This window comes from Chelonia mydas, chromosome 23, assembly GCF_015237465.2.
Source record: "Chelonia mydas isolate rCheMyd1 chromosome 23, rCheMyd1.pri.v2, whole genome shotgun sequence".
Lineage (NCBI taxonomy): Eukaryota > Metazoa > Chordata > Testudines > Cheloniidae > Chelonia > Chelonia mydas.
The window spans coordinates 1,114,963-1,128,013 of record NC_051263.2 but is presented as its reverse complement, the minus strand read 5'-3'; the positions used below and the strand labels follow the sequence as shown (position 1 = coordinate 1,128,013).

The 13,051-nt window shown below is 64.0% G+C and overlaps 1 protein-coding gene across 1 annotated transcript in view; it reads right to left on the bottom strand.

Annotated features, from left to right (window-relative positions):
- Nucleotides 1-12,340, bottom strand: part of PRX (periaxin) — a 41,232-nt gene extending 28,892 nt beyond the window's left edge. The window contains exon 1 of the mRNA XM_043534559.1: nt 12,128-12,340. The gene's annotated coding sequence lies outside the window, so the exon portion shown is untranslated. The remainder of the gene's footprint in view (nt 1-12,127) is intronic.
- Between the last annotated feature and the right edge of the window lie 711 nt (nt 12,341-13,051).

Sequence of the window (13,051 nt, the reverse complement as noted above, 5' to 3'; positions counted from 1 at the left end):
GGAAGCGCTGGCGCACGGAGCCGTTCCCGAGCCAGTCACATTACACTCAAACGGGTCAAAAGCAAAATCCAAGACACCCCAAACCAGCTCCCCCCCTTTTCTTGGGGGAGTAGGGGAGTTGGGACCAAAGAAAACAATCTGATCATTTGCGAAGAAAGGAGCAACCTCCCCCGCCCCAAGCCCCGTGTTTCAAGGTTTGACAGTTTTGAAGGGGACTTGACACAGACATTTGCCCGAGTTTTCCGGGGGGAAAGAGAAGCCAGATCCTGGGCAGATTGAACTGAACTCGGAAGCTCAAGGCCACCTGAGTGAGCAGCCAGATTTCTGAGCGCTTAGACGAGTCAGGGTGAAAACCAGCTTCCCGAGCGCAGAGCAGCTGGGACCAGACCCTGGGGGGCGGCAGGGCCCGGTGCAGAGACACGGGACTTCCCCAGCAGCTTCCCACGCTCCACTTTGCAGGGCAGCCCAGGACTGCAGCAGGCAGAGGGGCAGTGGGTGGGGCAGGGTGGCTAGACACCGGCCCCGCCTTGCAAATGCCCAGGTGAAAAGGGGCCCTGGCGGCTCCGGTCAGCACCGCCAGCCGGGCCATTAAAAGTCCAATCGGCGGCACAGCTGGGGCCTGCCCTGGCTCCGCGCGGGGCCTGGAACCGCGACCAATGGGGGACCTCGCCCCCTGAACCCCCTTCCACACCCCAACCCCCTGTGCCAGCCTGGAGTCCCCTCCCGCCCCCTGCAACCCCCCGCCGCAGCTCTGAGCCCACCCTGCACCCCAAGCCCCTCATCCCTGGCCCTACCCCAGAGCCCGCACCCCCAGCCCCTGCCTCAGCCCAGTGAGAGTGAGTGAGTGTGGGGGAGAGCAAGAGAGGGGGGTGGAGCAAGTGAGGGCGGGGCCTCAGGAACGGGGGCGGGGCCTCAGGGAAGGGGGCGGGGCCAGGGTGTTTGGTTTTCTGATTAGAAAGTTGGCAACCCTAACCGGGCCATGTGCAGAAGGGCCCCCCCAAATCCCCAGTTACCCCAAAGCCAGCGGAACCCCCTCTGCTCTGGGCTTCCCAGCGTCCAGACCTCCTCCCTGGCATCCCAGCTATGGCATCTCTTTTGCCAGGGTTAGCCCCGGATCCCCCCCCCCCATACATTTGCCCTTAGGAGCCAGGACGTGCCCAGCGCTGCCCCAGGTCCCATTCCCAGCTCCGGTCACGCTGCTGCCACGTACGACAGGGCAGGGGGCAGGGCTGGGGGGGCAGCCCCTCTGGCAGGCAGCAGGGCCCAGCGAGAGCCCACGGCCAGGGAGACAGCGACCCACGGCACATGGGCTCCAGAGACTGGCCACGGGTTGGTGTTTTTAGGGACCTTCTCCGGGGCGCGGCAGCCTGCGGCCGAGTGCGGAGGGAGTTCACGCTGCCGCGGTTTGCACAGAGGCCGGTTACCCCACCCTGCCCCAGTGTCACGGTGCGACGTGCGACTCAGTCGGGCCGGCCACCATGCACAGCAGGGCAAGTGTCCGCGCGAGGGACGGGGAAGGGAATTTCGGCTGCTCGCCGCACAGGGCCCCGCACTGAGCGAACTGCGCCTGGCAGCTCCCGCGTTCACTGCTGTCAGCAGCGAGCCGAGCCCTCGGCCTGCCGGCAGAACCGGTGCGAGCGCTCCATTTCTCAGGGTTAGCCCGTTCCCAGGTGGGGGAAACTGAGGCAGGGGTCGGGACTCAGGAACTGTCCTGTCCAGCGCGCTCCTGCCTACCGTGATGGGGGGGAGATGGTGCCATGTCCCTCACAGCCGTGCAAAGCACTAGGGGGATGACTGGTTAGCATCGTGCACCGCTGGGCCTGACGTGCGGAGAGGGAGGAGGGGTCTGCCACCTCGGCTGGGACCGCAGGCAACAGCAGACTGGGGCAGTAAACGCGCAAAGATGAGGCTGAACCAGGAGGGTCTGTTCCAGGCCCGCTGGAAATGCAATCGCGGCAATCCACCCCCAGCCGCACCTGCCCTGACCCCCAGCAGCCTCGGGGAAGCTCCCAGGTGAAGAACCGGAAGCTGCCAAACCCCCGGGTAGGGCTGGGACCCCGGAGTTCGGGGCTCCCCTTCCCCGCTCTGGGGCTCGGCCTTGCTGGCAGCGGGACAGGGGGAGCCCCTGGCTGGCTGCAGGGCATTCGGATGCGGCAGGGGCCCTGGCAGCACCGGGACCCGGCTGTCGCTGAGCGATCGCCCGGAGCAGCCCCGGCCCTGGCCCTGGGCAGACGCGGAGCGAGACCCCCACCCGCGGGTCACTGCGGCAGCAACGGGCTCGGGCGGCGCTGGCCCGGGGGAAGCTGCTCCCGGTTCTAGAGCCGAACCTCCGGCCCCAGCAGCAGAGCCCCTGCCGGCGGCTGGTGCTCAGGGCTGGGAATCACCCCCCACCTCCCGGGCGCTGGGCGCTGGCCTTCGGGCCAGCTCCTGGGTACAGAAATCCCCTCGCCCCCAGATCTCGGCTTACCACACTGAGCGGCCAGGGACCAGGCGGTGCCGAGAGCCTCGGTGAAGCAGTCGCACATCTTCCCGCCGCGCCGTCCCCAGCCTGGCCGCGGCCCACTCTCCCCACCACCCCGCTCCCGGCCGCCGGAGGCTAAAGCCCCCTGCACGCAGCAGTCAATGGGCCGCGGACCCAGCAGATTAGCGCAAACCCGGCGTCAGCATTTCCACACAGGCAGCGGCCCATTGTTCCCCCTCCCTGCGCAGGGCGGATTTGACGAGGGAGACAAGAAGTTAAAGCCCCTGGCTTCGGTGCCCGGGCGGCGCAGGGGAAGGGCAGGCAGGGCGAGGGCCAGGCCGCCGGAGGCCGCGCTGGGCCAGGGCTGGGTGCTGGAGGTGGCACTCGCTTTGTTGGGGACAGAACCCAGGAGTCCTGGCTCCCCGTCTCAGCGATACGCCCTGTCACGGGGTCCCCGGGCCATGCTCTGGATCTGCTCCCCATGAAGCCAGGCCGGACTCTGGGGCAGTCGCCTTTCTGTGAGCAGCCTGTCTGCAGGACACACAGCTCCCCCGGCTTCCCCCTTCCTGAGTCTGACCTCGGAGCATTCAGCATCCTCTGCCCCTCCGTGCGCTTCCCACAGCAAGTCCGCCCAGGCGGGGTCCTGGGGAAGCCAGAGGGGTCCTGCCCCCCAACTCCGCAGTCAGACGGGACTCTCAGCCAGCCAGTAACACAGGAGGTTTATTAGATGACAGGAACATGGTCTAACACAGAGCTTGTAGGTGCAGAGAACAGGACCCCTCAGCTGGGTCCATTTTGGGGGGCAGTGAGCCAGACAACCCCGTCTGCGCTTCACTCCATGTCCCAGCCAGCCCCAAACTGAAACTCCTTCCAGCCCCTCCTCCTCTGGGCTTTGTCCCTTTCCCAGGCCAGGAAGTCACCGGATTCCTTTGTTCTCCAACCCTTTAGCTCTCACCTTGCAGGGGGGAAGGGCCAGGCCATCAGTGGCCAGGAAACAGGGTGTCGGCCATTCTCTGTGTCCAGACCCCTGCACACACCTGCCCTCTAGGGCTCTGCAACGATCATACACCCTTATCCCACCCCCTAGAGACTTAAGAACTGCCTAGGGGAAACTGAGGCACCCCCACACTATTCAGAGGAAACATTAAGAACAGTCCCACTTCGTCACATCTCTCCCCCCTTCGAGATCGAACTGAGCGGGGTCACTTTAGCCAGTGACCTGGGGAAGTTCGAAGCCGTCAGCGTTCCCAGGGATGCCCCAGCATCTCTCCCATTCCTTGGTAGGAGTTACACCAGGCCCTTCCAGTTTCACGCCCTCCCTTAGGTTGGGGGTGGTCAATAGCACTTGCAGGCCGCATGTGGGAAGGTTTATGCGGCCTGTGCCCTTTGGCCACCCCAAAACCCCAGGGGGTCAAACTGGGATCGGGTCTTCTCCCCAACAAGCTGGCCAAACACAGCCACTTGGTTATAGTACTGTTTAACTTTCTTAACAGCTTTCACTCCATCTGAGACCTTCTCAAAGCTATCCACACTGGGTCTTTCAACAGGACAGTCAGTGGATCCATTCACAACAGAAAATTTCTGGCTGTTAGGAACTGAAACTTTCTTGATTAAATCACTTGCACACCCTTCAGTTGCAGTAAACTGCTTGCAAAGACTCCATGAGGATTCCTTTCCCTAGGGCTTTTCTATGCAACCATTCACCCTTCACAGAAATTCTGCCCTTACCCTCTTCACCTAGGGCTTGCTCTAGAGGAACACTTTCCTGAGCAACAACAGACTCTTTCTGGGTCTCCCTTACATCCAGAATTACCTCTGGCCCATCCGGCGGATTCCTACACAATCCCCTTTCAGGCAAACTGACAGACTTGCTAGATAAAAGGTCAGAAGCATTCGCCTTCCCTTTGCCACACACAAGTTCAGGAATCTTTTCCTTCTTGCTACAGGTTTCCACACCCTCAGTAGGTAACACAATCACACACCTTCATGCTCTCCTTGTGCCCTGGCTGGGATCTCACCCTGATCAGACAGAGTTGCGACACCCTTTCCCAACAACACACTCGCAACAGGCAAAATACAAGCACCCGAATTGTCTGGTCTCTGGGATTTTACATAGACACTAACTGGATGCGACCTAGTTACAGGGCCATTCTCCCGAGCAGACACAAACTTAGGACCCTTCCCTTCCTGGGCTTTAGCTGAATCCAGAACCAGCTCTGAGACAACGGCACGACCCTCAACCGTCACAGGCTGAAAGGCCCCTTCTGTCTGCTCCACAGACAAAGAAGAGCAGGACACACTTTCTCCTTTACCAGACACCCAGCTTGGGATCTCTTTCCCCTTGTCCCAGCACACAAGGCTGGTCACAGACAACTGCTTGGAGACCGGTAGCTCCCTCCACAGGCAAGTCAATACCCCTGACAGACACAGGCACGTTTCCTTCCCTGTCACACTTCTCCACCCAGCTAACAGGTAAGGTCCAGGGACACTCATCTTCCACTCTCCTCGCCTTCCCACCCTGCTGACTAGACACAGCCATCGGCTCACAAGGCTGCCTAGGCTCATCCAGACTTTCCTTTCCAAGCACCTTGCCACTCCCCACAGATCCCCTGCCCTGCCTGTGTCTCCCCCCACTCAGCTGGGGTCTCAGCTCCCACTGTGCTCAGCGCTGCCCTTGCTGTCCCAGAGGGGTAGGCAGCGAGCTCCCTGCTTTCCTCACTGCATCAGAGCCAGCCTGAGCCCCTTCTCCAGTGTGCAAGGGGGCGGGGAGCATCTCTCTGTCCCACCCAGCCCCAGGGGTCTGGTTACAGGCAGGCAGGTAGCCTGAGCCTAGCCGCTCCTCCCCCCTACCAGCCAGGTCATCTGCATTTTCACTGACCATTTCCCTCTCTGCCGATCAGTTCCCTGGATTCAAATTCAAACCCTTGGGAGTTACAGGAGCAAGGCCTGGATCCTGCCCCAAAGAGACACAGTCCCCCCCCAACAGGGTCTCGCAGCTGGTATCCTGGAGAACCCCAATGGCCAGCCAGCCCTACCCCTCCTGGGTCTGCACAGGGATCTGGGCCATAGGCAGGGCGAGGGGCTTCATCCCTGGGACCCTCACCCAGCCCCTCAGCATCTGAGGCTGCACCCCCCAGGGCCTGACAACAGTTCTCTCTGTCCCAGGATCTCGCCACCCCAGAAATGTCTCCCCATTGACCATCACCTTCCGCTCCCACTGGAGGTCCGAGGGGCCTGGCCCCAGGAAACTCCACACAGACATATAGGTCGGGGTCAGGAGTGGGAGCCTGTCCACCTCCCCACCCGTCTGGCTGACAGAGTCTATGGCCTTGGGACCCAGCAAGGGAGCTAGACACTGGGGCTTTTCTGCAGGGTCCCCCTGGTTCAAATCTCCAGCCTGCTCAAAGGCAGTGAGGTGGGCATCCACATCCCCCCCTCCTTAACCAGGGGCAGCAATTTAGTCTCGAGGTTCCCTACGGAACTGGCCCCCCCGGGGTCTATCCCCACTCACCCCGGGGAGGTTCCCTAGGCCTCTCCGCTCCCCCACCGCCAGTTCATGCTGCTGCTGCTTCTGCAGCTCTTTCTTGGACTCTCGCTGTCTCTCACAGTCCTCTTGCTCTCTGGGACTCAGCTCCAATCCTGTCCATCTCCGATCCCCCAATGGGGAACCCGATCGTGAAGACCCTCGTGTGGTCGGGGACAGGAGTCTTGGAGATGCCTGGCTCCCACTCCAGCTGCTCCCAGATCCTGCTATAGCCCCATTTGGGGTCAGAAATCTGTTCCTTCGAGCGGTCATCCTCCTCCAGCTGCACGATTAACTCCGTTTCGATGGGTTTCAGAGTAACAGCCGTGTTAATCTGTATTCGCAAAAAGAAAAGGAGTATTTGTGGCACCTTAGAGACTAACCAATTTATTTGAGCATAAGCTTTTGTGAGCTACAGCTCACTTCACTCACAAAAGCTTATGCTCAAATAAATTGGTTAGTCTCTAAGGTGCCACAAATACTCCTTTTCTTTCAGTTTTGATGAACTTTCCAATGCCCAACCCTCTCTTTCTGCACAGGGTTACAATGTCCTTCTTAAGGAGACGGTGACAGGCCATCACTCCGCTCTTCCCAAGTTGTGGTGGACTCACAAGCCTGTGTGCTCTCAGCTCCCCACGGTTTCCAGGGAGAACCCCTAGTGTGCCAGCCCTTCTCGAGGTCACCACCTCTTTGCCAGGGTCGAGCTGCAGACTCCTCCGCCCCGGGACCGCTGCAATCCCCAGGGGAACCCTGTTACTGCAACAGTCCTTCTCTCTCCCAGGCCCAAGCCGCAGGCTCCTCCGCCCCCGAGACTGCTCACTGCAGTCCCCAGGGGAACCCCATTACTGCACAGTCCTTCTCGCTGGTCACACACTCCCAGGGGTTAACCACCCCCTGAAACCGCTCCTCTCTGAGCCTTCAGCACGCCTGGTCCTCGTCAATCCCCCTTCGTTTTACTGCTCCCCAGGCACTTACTGCAGGAAGCGCCATCCGTGGGGTGCAGTACGTCCCACCGCTGACACCAGTTGTCCCGGAGTCACCGGGCGATGCTCTGGAACGGCTCCCTACGAAGCCAGGCAGGACTCTGGGGGAGTCTCCTCTCGGGGAGCAGCCTGTCTGCAGGGCAAGAGACTTCCCCAGCTTCCACCTTCCTGGGTCTGACCTTGGAGCATTCAGCATCCTCTGCCCCTCCGTGCGCTTCTTCCAGCGACTCCGCCCAGGTGGGGTCCTGGGGAAGCCAGAGGGTCCTGCCCCCAACTCCGCAGTCAGACGTGACTCTCAGCCAGCCAGTAAAACAGAGGTTTATTAGATGACAGGAACATGGTCTAACACAGAGCTTGTAGGTGCAGAGAACAGGACCCCTCAGCTGGGTCCATTCTGGGGGGCAGGGAGCCAGACAACCACGTCTGCCCTTCACTCCATGTCCCAGCCAGCCCCAAACTGAAACTCTCTCCAGCCCCTCCTCCTCTGGGCTTCGTCCCTTTCCCGGGCCAGGAGGTCACCGGATTCCTTTGTTCTCCAGCCCTTTAGCTCTCACCTTGCAGGGGGGAAGGGCCCAGGCCATCAGGTGCCAGGAAACAGGGTGTTGGCCATTCTCTGTGTCCAGACCCCTGCACACACCTGCCCTCTAGGGCTCTGCAATGATCATACACCCTTACCCCACCCCCTAGATACTTAAGAACTGCCTAGGGGAAACTGAGGCACCCCCACACTATTCAGAGGAAACATTAAGAACAGTCCTGCTTCGTCACGGGGGAGGGGTGTCGTGCTTTTCCCAGCTGGCCCCAGCACGTCCTCCCGGGGCCGCGTGGGAGCAGCACCTTGATCTATGCACCCTCGTCAGCACCTTGCAAACAGCAGGTCTCGCAAGGTGTTAATTAAAGTGCAAGTGGCTGCTCCCCGTGTCCGGGCGGAGGGACCGGGCTGGCAGCAGCGTGTGGGCACCCCAGGAGTAGGAGGGGAGCCCAGGCCCGAGCCACACAGCCCGGAGCCAGTTGCCCAGCGGGGACCCAGCGGCCGGGCAGGGGAAGGGCTCTGCCCTGAGAGCTGCAGGAGGTGTCGCGAAGGGCGGAGATGCAGCATCGGGCCTGGGGGTGGCTTGTGCGGATACTTGTCCGGCTCCGAACTGGAAAGGAAGAGACCTGCCCTCCCGCCGATACCGGAGTGCGGCGTGGTGGGGGGGCCCGGCCCTCGCTGGAGATCTGCCCCCGGGCCCCGAAACCCGCGTCCCTTGGGTCACGGATGGAAGCCCGCGCCTCGCGTCTCACAGCAGCAGCCGGTGTGGCCGTGAAGACAAGGGCACGGGCCAGAGGAAGGGGGTGGACTGACCCAGGACTTCCAGTGACTGGCACTTGAATCGGTCAGAGAGAGGAAGTTTGTCTGGAAAGCAGCATCCATGGACGAGAGGGAATGTAGGCTAGTGGTTAGAGTGGGGGGGGGGGGGAGGTGAGAATCAGGACTCCTGGGTTCCATTCCCAGCTCTGCTGTGTGCCAGCAGCCCTGGGGGGTTTCTCCTTCTCCGAGGCAGAGGGGAGCCACTCTTCAGCCCAAGGGGAAGGGACACCTCAGCGGCCAGGCAAAGCGGGCCTGAGGGGCTCCAAGCCGGCTGCAGGGAGTCTCCTCACAAGATTCCCGTTTGCAAAAGGGGAGAAATAAAGGAGAAGCTGAGAACTGAAGACCCAAGTTCTCCAAGGCGGCGAGTGACTCTGGGGAGGGGCCCATGCCGCCCACAGCCGGGACTCAGGCCCTCCCCAGAGTCACAAGGCTGCTTTCCAAATCCCAGGCTTGCTCACAAGGGAGAAGGTTGGGCTCTGCTCATTTCCCCCGCAGGGGCCGGGCTGTTGGCGCGCTAGGACCTCGGCTGTCCACGGTGCGCCAGGGCATGCGAGGCCAGGACCGCTCCGCACAGGACCCCGGCCCCAGCCCCTCCTTGGCTGCCGCACTGCCAGGCTCTGGGTTCTCAGCTCTTCCCAAGACAGCGCCCGGGAGGTGCCAGGTTCTGCTCCGAACGAGCCAGGAGGAAAGCCGGGCTGAGGGGAGCTAGATGTGGAGCCCCCTTTGAAGCCCAGCCACGCCCGCCCCAGATCCCGTCAGGGGAGACACGGTTTGTGCCCTTTCCCTGGGAACAGGTCAAGCTGTGGGAGAGAAGCCCTGCCCAGCTATCGTAAACACAGGACATCCTCCGCTGCAGCAGCTTCCACCAGGAGACAAGCGGACATGCCGCCGGCCCCACCTCGCAGCCTCTGGAAAGCCCCGGGGCCAGGCTGCCTGAAGCTGCACCGGACGCTGCCTCAATTCCCCCACCCCAGCTCCAGCAATGTCCCTTCTGCACCGCCTCAGAACCCGACTTCGGTCTGGGGAGCTCTGGGTTTGGAGTCCCAGCTCTGCCGCCGACCTGGGGCCTTTGCTCACCCCCTGACACGGGGCAAAGCCTTCCTGGGTCTTCTTTACGTCAACACGAAGCTCTTCAGGGCAAGGACAGTCTGCTACTGGTGCGCCTTTCGGGCCCAGGCAGGTCGCCCACATTCAAGGGCTGTTTTGGTGCAGAGGAGAAGCTGACGGAGGAGCTGGGGGACAACGCTGTGACAATGTCTTTGGTCGCTTACAGACACAGCTTTCCCTCGGGCAGCAGGAATAAAACACCAGGAGACAGCATCAGCAAAGAGCTTCACGCCCCTTCCCAGCCAGCACCCTGCCCAAAAGCGCTCCCACGGGCGGCTTTGCTCCGAACCAGGTTCCTCCCAGTGCTGGTTCTGGCTGCCGCTTCGGCTTTCCGCAGGTTCTCTTACGCAGACACCCCGCTCCAGCGGGCAATTCCCAGCCATCAGACCCCCTCTGCTCAGGTGTACCTGTGCTCTGGGAGGAGGCTGCGGGTGTTTTAGCCACCTGGTTCCATCACCGAGCTCTCTGCAGCTGTTACACCTGGTTTCAATTAAGTTTGACCCAATTCAGCTCACCATCTGTGTACAGCACCTATTCCCATGGAGCCCGTGTGTCCATCGGGTCCCTGCCCCCCCCCAGTAACAGACGCACACCTCGCACCATTGTGTGCGACGCACCGAGCACGCTCAGGGCCGTGCAAGCCAGCCCGGCTCCGAAGAGACACTCGGCCGGCCTCCCCCTGCCGTCGTCAGCCACCCCAGCATACACTCGGCATCAGCACCTCGGCCCCCTCCTCCCGGCGGGAGCGTGCTGGTAGCAGAGAAGGTGGCCGTGTAAATCGCTCCGGCGCCAGACCCAGCTCGGGCGGGACGTAGCGCTTAGTGCCGCTGGGGGCGTCCGACGCGCTCCCGTGAGCCGGGCCTTCCGCCGAGAGCCGCGCCGCGCCTGACCGGGGCAGCGGAGTGCGGCGTGTCCAGCGCCGAGCACGCCTCTCGGGCTCTGTGCTTTCCAGAGAGGGCAGGTCATTATCTGCCAGGCTCAGCGGGGGGCAAGCAGCTTGCCCAAGATCCCCCCGCCGGACAGCGGCCAAGCTAGGAGCAGAACCCAGGCGTCCGAGTCCCTACCCCTCCTGCCTCCCTCCTGAGAGAAGCACTTTGCACAGGTCCTGCTCGTAAGTCCCCAGGCCCCGAGTCCCAGCCGTCCTGCGCCCCGGGCAGCCGTTCCCACCCACGCAGAGGGGACGCCACGCACCAGTCGTGTGTAACGAGCAAGAGAGCAGGAAATAGGAAGCAGCCACGTGGGTCTGCCCCAACCCCCCCGATTAACGCCACAGCCGTGTGCCAGGCCGGGCTGCATGGCCTGGCAGCTCCTGCAGAGAGCCCCGTGACCCCGACACGGGAACGGGGCCCTGCCCTGCCCCACACACTGCAGCTCCCACGGGGCACGGTCTGCGGGAAGCCACCGCCCAGGGCAATGGAGGAGCCGCCCAGGTGGCCGGAAGGAGCGTCACACCCAGAGTCCTGCCGCGGGAGGAGAAAGCCCCTCGCACACAGAGCCCCCGAAAGAGGGGGGGAGTCGAGTAGTTTGTGAGAGTCTCTGCAGCCGCAGCCCCCTCGGGGACCTTCGGGAGCCCTCCCAGAACCCCAGGGCAGCCCTGTCCTGATGCCAAGGCCGGTCCCAGGAGATGGCGCCTTGCCGCAGGGCCGGGCAGGAGGCTTTTGGGACCCTGGATTCATGGTACCTGGTTGTCCCAGGCCAGCACAGCAGGATGACAGCACGTACCGCGCCCGGGGGCTGGGGAGAGCCCTGCAGGTTAGCTACGTGGGGGCACCTTGCAAACATCCCGGTGCCGCAGGGGCGGCGCTGCCAGTGGACAGAGGGGGAAGGGGGGTAGCGCCCGGCAGCTGGGGCCTGGGCACTCAGGAGCATCACGACTGCCTGCAGCGGGAGGCCCGGAGCCGGCGCCTGCAGCCAGGGCTGGGAGTCGGGACTCCTGGGCTCTCTGCCGCGCGGAGTCCCTGGGATTGGGCGGGGGTCAGACGCAGGCCCTGCCGCAGGCCCGGCGAACGCGATTAGCTGGTGATTCCGAGCGCCCGGGGGACACGGAGACAGAGCCCCGAGACACGGTTCTAAGGCCGGGCACGGCCCAGGGGGCAGGCCCAGAGCTGCTGGCGCAGAGAGAATGGGGCATTCATCTCCGCCCGCCCAGGAATGGAGTGGGCTCGCAGGGGAATTCGCACTGGCACAGACCAGCGACTGCTGCCAGCCCCCGACACAATGCGCCTGCCGCAGTCATGCCCCCTGCCACGCCCAGCCGGGCTCAGCACAGGACAGGGCAGGCTCGAGGCCCGGTAGGAGCCCGGGGCCGTGACCCGTCACCCGTCCAGAAGGCCTGAGACAGCATCTCGCGCCGACCCTCGAGCCACGGAGCCGGGCAGCAGAGAGACGTGCCCGGCCGCCCGCAGCGGGAACCTGAGCCCACCGGACGGGCCCCTCGAGGCCACTCGCAGCCCTGGGCGTAGAGAAGCCGCTGGGCTACGCACCAGGCCCCTGCGGGCAGACTGGGACATGGCTCCGGGGCTCGGGCAGCAGGCGGGCATGGGGGAGCAGACCCCGCGGGTTGTGAGCTCATGGCTGGGGGGCTGGCTGGCTCCTGGGCGGCCGGGGGGAGGACCAGAGACAGGGAGAGGATTTTCCCTACAGGCTGCCGGGGGGCGGCTCTGGGCTGGGACACAGGAGACACGGCCACTCATGCCACTCACCTGTGGGAAGTCCTGGCCTCTCCGTGGACTCAGTTTCCCCTCCAGTCACGTGCGGGAGAATGAGCTGCCTTGGCCGGGTCAGACCCGGAGCTCTTCATGGCAGGGAAAGTGCCTGGGACCGAGTCTGTGCAGCGCCTGGCACGATGGGCCCCCCCATCTCAGCCCGGGCAGCGCCTGGCACGACGGGCCCCCACAACAGCGGCCGGGGGGCCCCCTCCCCAGCCGGACCCCAGGCCCACGGGGGCTGCTCTTACCTTGGGGAGCCGCTTCCCGCTGCCCCGCCCGCCGCCGGCTCGGCGCCTTCCCCAGCCCAATTAGCACCTCGTTAGCCCCGGCCCAGCCCCCGGCCGGCTGCGCTGCAGCCTTTAACCCTTCGCTCAGGTGCCGACCCAAACCCGCTCCCCCCGGGCCTGCGACTGGGCTCCAGGGGGAGCGATCCACCTTCTCCCCGGGGTTAGGGCAATGGGGTAGTGGCTGCGGGCCCCCGCCGGGATGGGGGCCCCCTCGTGCTAGGCGCTGCCCAGACCCCGGCCGAGATCGGGGCCCCGTCGGGCCGGGCGCTGCCCAGACCCCAGCCAAGATTGGGGCCCCGTCGGGCCGGGCGCTGCCCAGACCCCAGCCAAGATTGGGGCCCCGTCGGGCCGGGCGCTGCCCAGACCCCGGCCGAGATCGGGGCCCCGTCGGGCCGGGCGCTGTCACGCTGGGCACTGCCCAGACCCCAGCCGAGATCAGGGCCCCGTCGGGCCGGGCGCTGTCACGCTGGGCACTGCCCAGACCCCAGCCGAGATCGGGGCCCCGTCGGGCTGGGCGCTGCCCAGACCCCAGCCGAGATCAGGGCCCCGTCGGGCCGGGCGCTGCCCAGACCCCGGCCGAGATCGAGGCCCTGTCGCGCCAGGCGCTGCCCAGACCCCGGCCGAGATCGAG